This window comes from Chrysochloris asiatica, unplaced genomic scaffold, assembly GCF_000296735.1.
Source record: "Chrysochloris asiatica unplaced genomic scaffold, ChrAsi1.0 scaffold00314, whole genome shotgun sequence".
NCBI lineage: Eukaryota > Metazoa > Chordata > Mammalia > Afrosoricida > Chrysochloridae > Chrysochloris > Chrysochloris asiatica.
The window spans coordinates 2,492,206-2,502,770 of NW_006408832.1; the positions used below are offsets into that span (position 1 = coordinate 2,492,206).

Sequence of the window (10,565 nt, forward strand, 5' to 3'; positions counted from 1 at the left end):
TGGAGGAGAATACTGAAAGTGCCACGGACTGCCAAAAGAACCAATAGATCTGTTTTGGAAGAAGTGCAACCAGAGTGCTCCTTGGAGGCCAAGATTGCTAAGCTTCGTCTCTCATACTTTGGACACATTGTCCGGAGAGAACAGTCGCTGGAGAAGGATGTCATGCTTGGTAAGGTGGAGGGTCAGAAAAAGAGGAAGACCCCCAACGAGATGGATTAACCAGGTGACATCATTGATGGCGTCAAGCGTGGTGGCGGTAGTGAGGTTGGCCCAGGATCAGACATTGTTTCGTTCTGCTGTGCATGGGGTCGCTATGAGACAGCTCCGACTCGATGGCACCTGACAACAACATGGGTCAGAACTGACTCAACTGCACTTAACAACAACAATGCTTAGGATATCAATCACTATATGTTCCATTTCATTCTTGACAACTTTCAGTTTTCCTAGATTCATAAATTTTATATTCCATATTCTGATTATTGATGCATATCTGCAGCTGTTTTTCATCATTTTGAGTTGTGCCCCTCAGCAAGTGTAGGTCCTGAAAGACCTGCTCCATCTACATTACTAAGGTCAACTCTACTTTGAGGAGGCAGCTTTTTGCATCCATTGTATTTTGAATGCCTTCCATCCTTAGCTCATCTTCTGGCACTGTATTTGACAGAGTTCCACTGCTACTCATAAGGTTTTCAGTGGCTAACCATTCACCATGGTTGACCCTGTTTGTATTTCAAATATTGGTGGCATGGCTCCCAGCATGACAGCAACATGCAAGCCACCACAGGGTGATAAATGGACAGATGAGTGGTGGTACAGAGTAGGAACTTCACCCCCTGGGAAGCTTATGAATGGCAGCAAAGCAAGGTCGTATGCACTGCTGGAAGATGAGCCTCTGCGCTCGGAAAGCACTCAAAGTACGACCAGGGCAGAGCTACCTCCTCAAAGTAGAGTCACCGTTAGTGATGTGGATGGAACAAATCTTCTGGTACCTTCATTTGCTGATAGGACAAAACTAAAAATGAAAAGAAACAGGTGCAAATAGCTATTAATAATCAGAATATGGAATGAACAAAGTATGAATGTATGAATATTTAAATATCCTCAATATTATAAAAAATGAAATGCAACACATGAAGATCAATATCCTATGAATTAGTGAGCTGAAATGGAGAGGAATCAGTCATTTTGAATCATAGAATCATATTGTTTACTGTGTTGGTATTAACAAATTGAAGATAAATGTCATTGCATTCACCATCAAAAATAATATTTCAAGATCCTTCTTGAAATACAATGCAGTCTGTGAAAGGATACCATCTATACCTCTACAAGAAAGATGAGTTAATATCACTATTATTCAAATTTTTAAAACACCCATCTCCAAAATCAGTGATTAAGAAATTGAAGAATACTATCAACTTCCTTAATCTGTAGTTGATCAAGCATTCAATCCTGACACATTGCTAATTGCTGATGATTAGAATGCAAAGGGTGAAAACAAATAGGTTGTTGTAATTATATGCCATCGAGTTGGTTATGACATTCAGGAACCCTATCACGACAGAAAGAAACACTACACAGAGAAGGAACCTGTAATTAGAAAGTATGGCCTTGGTGATAGAAATGATACTGAAGATTGCTTGATAGAATTTTGTAAGACTGATGATTTCTTTATTGCTGACACCTTTTTTCAATGACATAAATGGTGATTATATACACAGACTCTGCCATATGGAATATACGAAAAACAAATGAATTGCATATGTGAGAATAAATAATGGAGAAACTCAATCAGCCAAAACAAGGCCAGAGGCTGACTGTGGAACAGATCATCAATTGCACATATATATGTTCAGGCTGAAGCTGAAGAAAATTAAAACAAGTCCATTATAACCAAAATATGACCTGGTGAATACACCACCTGAATTTAGAGTCCATCTCAAGAACAGAGTTGATGCATTAAACATTAGTGGCTGAAGACCAGGGATGTTATGGGAAAGCATGAAGAATGTACATGAAAAAAGCAAAAGGTCATTAAAAAGACAGCAAAAACAGAAAAGCCAAAGTGGATGTCAGAATAGACTCTGAAAGTTGGTCTTAGATGCAAAGTAGCTAAAGTCAATGGAATAAATGCTGAAGTAAAAGAGCTGAACATTAAACTTAAAATGACAGGTCAAGAAGACAAAGTAAAGTATTACAGTGAAATGGGCAAAGACCTGGAGTTAGAACAAGAAAAAAGAAAAACACACTCAGCATTTCTCAAACTGAACTAACTGACAAAAAATTCCAAGCCTTAGGTTGCAATACTGAAGGATTCTATGGCAAAATATGTTTTGATGCAGGAAACATCAAAAGAATATTCAAGGAATACAAAGTCATTTTACTAAAAATAATTACTGTTCAGGCATTTCAGCATATGATCAAGAACCGATGGTATTGAAGGAAGGACTCCAAGCTGCCCTGAAGGCAAAAACAAGCTCCAGGAATTTATAGTCTACCAACTGAAATGTTTCAACAAATTGATGCAACATTGAAGACATTCACTAGCTGCTACTAAGAAATTTGGAAGACAACTACCTGGACAACCAGATTAATATCTGTGTTTATATCAAAGAAAGGTGACCCAAGAGAATGAGAAAATTATCAAACAATACCATTAATATCACACACAAGCAAAATTTTGCTGAAGGTATTTCAAAAACAATTTCAGAAACATATAATCCAGAAATGGAAGCTGGAGTATGAAGATAATGTGGAACTAGGGATATCATTGTTGACATCAGATGGATTTTGGATGACAGCAGAGAATGCATGTCTACTTGTGTTTTATTGACTATGCATATACAATCAAATATGTGTATAGTGCAAACTATGGATAACATTAAGAAGAATCGGAATTCCAGGACATTTAACTGTATTCATTCAGACCTGTAGATAAGTCAAGAAATGGGTATTCAAACAGAACAAAGGCTTATTGCAGGATTGAAAATCAAGAAAGGTGTGTGCCACGGTTGTTTCCTTTCATCATGTGTTGTTGTTGTTAGGGGTCATCAAGTCGGTACTGACTCATAGCGACCCTATGGACAACAGAATGAAACACTGCCCAGTCCTGAGTCAACCTCACAATCGCTGCTATGCTTGAGCCCTGGAAGCTGCCACTGTGCCATCCCGTTGGAGTTCCTCTTTTTCTCTGACCCTCCACCTTACCAAACATGATATCCTTCTCCAGCGACTTGTCCCTCCTGACAACATGTCCAAAGTATGAGAGATGAAGTTTAGCCATCTTGGCCTCCAAGGAGCACTCTGGCTGTACTTCTTCCAAAACAGATCTGTTGGTTCTTTTGGCAACCCATGGCACTTTCAATATTCTCCTCCAACACCATAACTTAAAAGCATCAATTCTTCTACGATCTTCCTTATTCACTGTCTAGCTTTCGCATCAATATGAGGCTATTGAAAACACCATGGCTTGGGTCAGGCGCACCTTAGTCCTCCAGCTGAGATCTCTGCTCTTCAACAGTTCATTGAGGGTCTTCTTTATTGCTGACCCACTACTTTACCAAGCACGATGTCCTTCTCCAGAGTCTGGCCTCTTCGGATGTCCAATATAAATGAGATGAAGTCTCACCATCCTCACTTCTAAGGAATATTCTGGTTATATTTCTTCCAAGACAGATTTGTTCATTTTTCTGGAAGTCCAAGTTATGTTGAATATTCTTTGCCAACACCACACTTTAAAAACACCAATTCTTCTTTGGTCTCCCTTATTCATAGTCTGGTTTTGCATGCATATGAGGTGATTAATACTATGACTGGTCAGGCACATCTTAATCCTCAAAGTGATATATTTGCCCTTTAACACTTTAAAGATGTCTTTAGCAGCAGATTTGCCAAAGTATGTTATTGATTTCTTGATTGCTGCTTCCATGAACATTGATCGTGGATACAAGTAAAATGAAATCCTGAGCAACTTTAATTGTTCTTCATTTGTCATGATGTTATTTACTGGTATAATTATGAGGATGTTTGTTTCCTTTATGTTGAGGTATAATCCATACTGAAGTCTGCAGTGTTTGATAATCTTCAAGTGCTCTTCACTTTCAGCATCAAGGTTGGATCACCTGCCTGTTAGATGTTAATGAGTCTCCCTTTTCACATTTCCAGCTTCTTGGTAAGTTTTATGTTACTCCTAATTGAGCAGCATCCTTGAAAATATTGAAGGATTAAATATTAAAATCTCTTCAGGTCATAAGTCCATGAGCTCTTGTACTGGTAGTTCTGACTTCTCATAACTTAGTTATGTGCTACCTTTAAATAAATGTATCCCTGTATACAAAAGACCACCACATAGAGACAAACTATTGCTTTTGACAATCACCAAATACAACCCAGAGATGTCTTCCACAGAGCAACACCTTGTTTCCCCACTTTGTTAAGTAGGAGCACCACCAGAGACACGTTGATTTTATGTTCTCTCAGTGACCATGGCACCATTAGAAAACAAGCTTTCTGTGGACACACTGTGGTTCTAATATAGCCACTCAGCTCAGACAGTGAGTAACCCATCTCTGACCAGGTCACTTCATCCCTTACTCTGTAGAATATGCCTCATCAATACACTCATGTAAGAACAATGGCTATGTGTCCAGAGCACTGCAGTAGTTTAACACCATGCACATTTAAAGTGGGGACAGGTAGTTATTCCTGAAAGACACACCTGTGGATTTCACAGTTGCTCTCAGGATAGGAGGATAGGAAGAGGGTGTGTTTACAAAAGGACAGTTTACAAAGTTGAGCTATGGGGACTCCAGGTGATGATGTGGAAAGTGGATAGGGAAGGGTGGAACAAGACCTCAGAGGGAGAGAGCTATGGGCTATGAGCCGTGTTCCAAGGAAGAGTGGCCATCCCTCATGATACAGCTGCAAGGTGATCGCTCAGGGAGGAGGCCAAGCCAATAGGTAGCATCACTTTCCACTCTTCCTTTACTTACCTGTGGAGCTTACCCATGTTTCTAACTCCAACCTGCCGTGGTGCTCCTGGTCCACACCAATGGAGCCCACCCAGGTGAACCTCTCAGGACAAGAGCAGGAAGCAGAGGTGTGGAGGAGTGGAAGAGGAGATGAGGCCCCCATTTTATCTGGGCTGACATTGCAAACAGTGAGCTTTACCTGGTAGGTATTGATTGACTGTTTGTGGTAAACAACCTAAAAATGCCAAAATGCCTCCAGTAAATAGGAAAGAACTTTAACCTTTAGTCATAGTCATTTGACTGTAAGACACTAGTTATTTAAAATAAACAAACTCTTAAAACATTTGTTATTGTTGTTAGGTGCCGTCATGTTTCTTCCAACTCATAGCGACCCCTCCATACAACTGAATGAAACACCGGCTCGTCTCCCGCCATTCGCACAATTGTTACAATCACTGTATTACTCCATCTCACTGAGAGTCTTCCTCTTTCTGAATAACACTCTGTCAAACATGATGTCCTGTTTCAGGAACTGGTCCTTCCTGATAGCATGTCCAAATAAATGAGGCAAAGTCTCACCATCCTCACTCAAAACATAGTGGAAAGATTTTGTTTAAAAACAAAAAAATAATAACCACATTCCATGTGAAAGTGCATACATAACCTACAGAATCAATCCCTGAATGAAAATAATAAAAGATTATTTTTCATTCAGAGGTTCTTGAAACCTGAACATTATTTCAATAATTCTTCCAGAAAAAAATGACGGAGAACTACTCTAAGGTCTTCCCCTTGCACCATCCCCGTTGGCAGCATGGTTGGTGACAGGAGAACAGTAATGCTGTGTTCTCAGACAACCCAGTGCAATACCTGTCCTCAGGTTTACTAGGACTGGGTCTGTAGAGTAGGCATCAGATTAGTCTGCATAAGGTGGTTGGTTAGGCATGACACTTTTTTGAGCAGCAGCCACAAGACCCTCCACCTGAGGCTGTTATTGAAGGGCACTTTCTAAATGACCTAAACTATGTCCCTCCTCACTTTTACCACAGCCTGGCTCAGCTGGTGAGGTTGCGCTGTGGGCCCTCTAGGATAGCACCACTCACATGACTAATGACTTCATCAGTGTTTGCCTCCCATGCTCCTTTTCAAACTGGCTATTCTCCCTCTCATGTCGCTTTATCTCCCCCAAGCCAAAGCCTACTAGTAGCAGACTGTGAGCAGCAGGAAGTTCTACCTGTGGTTCCCATGCTCATAATGTCTCCTTGTTACAAGCACACCCTCTCACTTGGAAATAATTTCACAGAAGTGTTAAATTATTGACTTAGGATCAGAGTGTTAGATAGAACCCATTTTTTCCTCTCAAGCAGTCAATATCTAACCATATAATCATAACCCCTTCAGTCTGTCAGTCATTTGCTCTGTGCTCAGCCTTTCTATCCACTTCATTCTTATTTAAATGTCTGGCCTGGGCTAGATCTCTGATGCTACATGGAAGATGGCTACACCCACAAGTAGGTCAGAACATCTGCTCCCCTGACTTCACTCCTAATAACCCATCATTTATTCATCCATCTATCCCACCAGTGATGAATCATGAGCAGTCACACACAACAGCAGCATGGCTCAGGTTGCCATAGGGATACAGCAGGTTGCCATGGGGATGGAACAGGTTACCATGGGAGCAAATAGGAATGACATCTGACCTGGGAACAGCTTGCCAGGGGAGTTGAAAAAAGAACAGGACCTGAGATCTGAGTAAGGTGTGGAGGGACAACCCTGGAGGGTGAAGCGAAAGAAGACAAACACAAAACAGTGTATACAGGAGTGTTCATTTGTATTCAGTTGAACAACAGGCAGAGCATGGTGTTACAGTAAGAGAGGGGTGACTGTAGTGGTGAAGGGTGATGACTAATGTTCTGTTTATTATCTTGAGACTAGTTGTACAGTCATGAAAACTTATACAACTACACACCTATATTTTGATGTCATTGTTGCTACTTGTGTGAGAGTCTGCTCGGACACAGGATGACTTTGCATTTAACAGAAGGAAACATTTTCTGATCCTGCCCCAGCTTCATGATTGTTGGTATGTTTGAGTCCATTGTTGGGGCTGTTACCCAAATGTTCCCTGGAAACTGGGTTTGTGCTCCAGAGTAAAGTGGAAAAGAGAGTTTATTGGGATATGACACCAATGAGGGATCTGGCAGAGTCTGTGTCTCCTCACCATAGATTCCTGCACACAGCTCAGAGTACAAAGTGTTTACATGTTTTATACAACTAACAGTCACAACTATGCATTGGTAAGCATAAGGATATTTTGACCTATGAAAAGAACAAAGAAAACTTGATTAATTTATCTAACAAAATTGTAAGTTTTATCTTTATTTCCATGTAAGGATATGCCAGTTCTAGGACAGTTCAGTTCTTCTTCAAGGCTGAACTCTTTTTGGAATGCCACATTTTATAAACTAGCATTGTCAGCTCTTGGGCTTGAAGATTTTAATTATAATTGTATGCACTCAGATATCCACTATACCCATGGCATAGCTTTCATAATCACAGCAACTCACAAGCCACCACAGTACAACAAACTGACAGACGAGTGGTAGACAGGTTTCAAATGAGCTTCCAGAAGAAGACAGTCTAGGAAGAAGGAGTGACGAACTACTTCCTAATATTTAGTAACTGAAAACCTTATGAATAGAAGAGAAACACTGCCATATATAATACCGAAAAATGAGCCCCTCAGGTTGGAAGGCACTCAGAATGCAACTGGGGAAGGGCTGCCTCCTCAAAGTAGAGTTGACTATAATGTAAATCCCAGGGGAGTAAAGTCCATGGGACCTTCATTTGCTGATGGGGCACAACTCAAAATGAAGTGAAACAGCTGGAAACATCCATTAATAATTGGAGCATGGAATGTACAAAGTATGAATCTAGGAAAATTACAAATTGTCAAAAATGAAATGGAATGCATAAACATAGATATCTTAGGCATTAGTGAGCTGAAATGGACTGATATTGGCCATTTTGAATTTGACAACCACATGATCTACTGTGCCAGAAATAACAAAATGAAGAGGAATGGTGTTGCATTCATTGTCAAAAAGAACATATCCAGATCAGTCATGAGAGACAACGCTGTCTGTGATAGGATAATATCCATGTGCCTACAGGGAAGCCCAGTTAATACCACTATAATTCAAATTTATGCACCAACCACTAAAGCCAGTGAAGATGAGACAGAAGAATTCTACCAACTTCTTCAATCTGAAATTGATCAAACATGCAATCAAGTTGTATTGATCATTACTGGTGACTGGAATGCAAAGGTTGGGAACAAAGAGGAAGGATCAGTAGTTGGAAAATATGGCCTTAGTGATAGAAATGATGCTGAGGAACACTTGATAGAATTCTTCAAAATTGATGATTTGTTCATATCAAATACCTTCTTTAGACAGCATAAGAGACAATTATACACATGGACCTCACCAGATGGAATACATAGAAATCAAATTGACTACATCTGCTTAAAGAGACGATAGAAAAGCTCATATCATCAGTCAAAACAAGACCAGGGGTAGATTGTGGAACAGACCATCAATTGCTCATATGCAAATTCAGACTGAAGCTGAAAAAAATGAAAACAAATCCACGAGAGCCAAAATATGACCTTGAATATATCCCATGTGAATTTAGAGATCATCTGAAGAACAGATTTGATACATTAAACACTAAAGGCCGACAACTAAAAGAGTTGTGGGATGACAACAAGAACATCATACAGGAAGAAAGCAAAAAGTCATTAAGAACACAAGAAAGAAGGAAAAGATCAATATGGATATCAGAAGACACACTGAAACTTGCTCTCAAGCATGGAGTTACTAAAGCAAATGGAAAAAATGAGGAGGCCCAAGAGCTGAACAGAAAATTTCAAAGGTCAGCTCGAGAAGACAAAGTCAAATATTACAACAAAATGTGCAAAGATCAGGAGTCAGAAAACAAAAAGGAAGAACACATTCAGCATTTCTCAAGCTGGGGGAACTGAAGAAAAAAATCAAGCCTCAACTTTTGTTATTGAATGATTCTCTGGGAAAATTATTGAAAGATGCAGAAAACATCAAAAGAAGATGGAAGGAATCCACAAAGTCACTGTACCAAAAGGAAATGGTTCATGGTCAACCATTTCAAGAGGTAGCATATGATCCAGAGCCAATGATACTAAAAGAAGAAGTCCAATTTGCATTGAAGGAATTGGCAAAGAACAAGCCTCCAGGAATTGATAGAATAAAAATTGAAATCTTTCAAGAAAGTGAGGTGCCACAGGAGGCAGTCACTCATCTCTGCCAAGAAATTTGGAAGACAACTATTTGGCTGACTGATTGGAAGAGATCTGTATTTGTGCCCATTCCAAAGAGAGGTGACCCAGTAGAATGCGGAAATCATCGGACATCTCTGATATCCCACGCGAATAAAGTTTTACTAAAGGTAATTCAGAAATGGCTGCAAACATAGAGAACTTCCAGAGGTTCAAACTGGATTCAGAAGAGGCTGTGGAATGAAGGATATCATTGCTGATGTCCGATGGATCTTTGCTGAAAGCAGAGAATATCAGAAAGATGTTTTTCTGTGATTTATTGACTATGTAAAGGCTTTTGATTGTGTGGATCATGACAAGCTATGAACAACATTGAGAAGTATGAGCATTCCTGATAGCTTAATTGTGCTCATGAGGAATGTTTACATGGATCAAGAGTCAGTTGTTTGAACAGAATATGGGAACACTGAATGGTTTAAAATAAAGAGAGGTGTGCAACAGGGTTGTATTTTTTCATCATACTTATTCAACCTGTATGCTGAGCAAATCATCCAAGAACCTGGGTTATATGAAGAAAAAAATGGCATCAGGATTAGAGGAAGACTCATTAACAACCTGCGGTATGCAGATGATACAACCTTGCTAGCTGAAAGTGAAGAGGACTTAAAATATTTACTGATGAAGATCAGAGAGCACAGCCTTCCATATAGATTGCATCTCAATGTAAAAAAAAAAAAAAAAAATCCTCACCACTGGACCAATAAACAACATTCTTATCAATGGGGAAAAGATTGAAATTTTCAAGAACTTCCATCTTCTTGGATCAACAACCAACACTCATGGAAGCAGCAGTCAAGAAATAAAACAGTGTATTGCCCCAGGCAAATCTGCTGCACAAGACCTCTTTAAAGTGTTCAAGAGCAAAGATGTCAGCTTGAGGATTAAGGTGTGCCTGACCCAAGCCATGGTATTTTCAATAACCTCAAATGCATGGGAAAGCTGGACAGTGAATAAGGAAGACCGTAGAAGAATTGATGCTTTTGAGTTATGGTATTGGAGGAGAATACTGAAAGTGCCATGGGCTGCCAAAATAACCAACAGATCTGTGTTGGAAGAAGTGCAGCCAGAGTGCTCCTTAGAGGCCAAGATGGCCAAACTTCATCTCTCATACTTTGGACGTATTGTCAGGAGGGGCCAGTCTCTGGAGAAGGATGTCATGCTGGGTAGGGTGGAGGGTCAGAGAAAAAGAGGAAGACCCCCAGCAAGATGGATTG

General features: G+C 39.9%; 1 protein-coding gene across 1 annotated transcript in view; it reads right to left on the minus strand.

The window, feature by feature from the left end:
- The window catches only part of LOC102840927 (contactin-associated protein-like 4-like), a 240,683-nt gene that overhangs the window by 139,577 nt on the left and 90,541 nt on the right, over positions 1–10,565 (minus strand). The gene's annotated exons all lie outside the window — the stretch shown is intronic.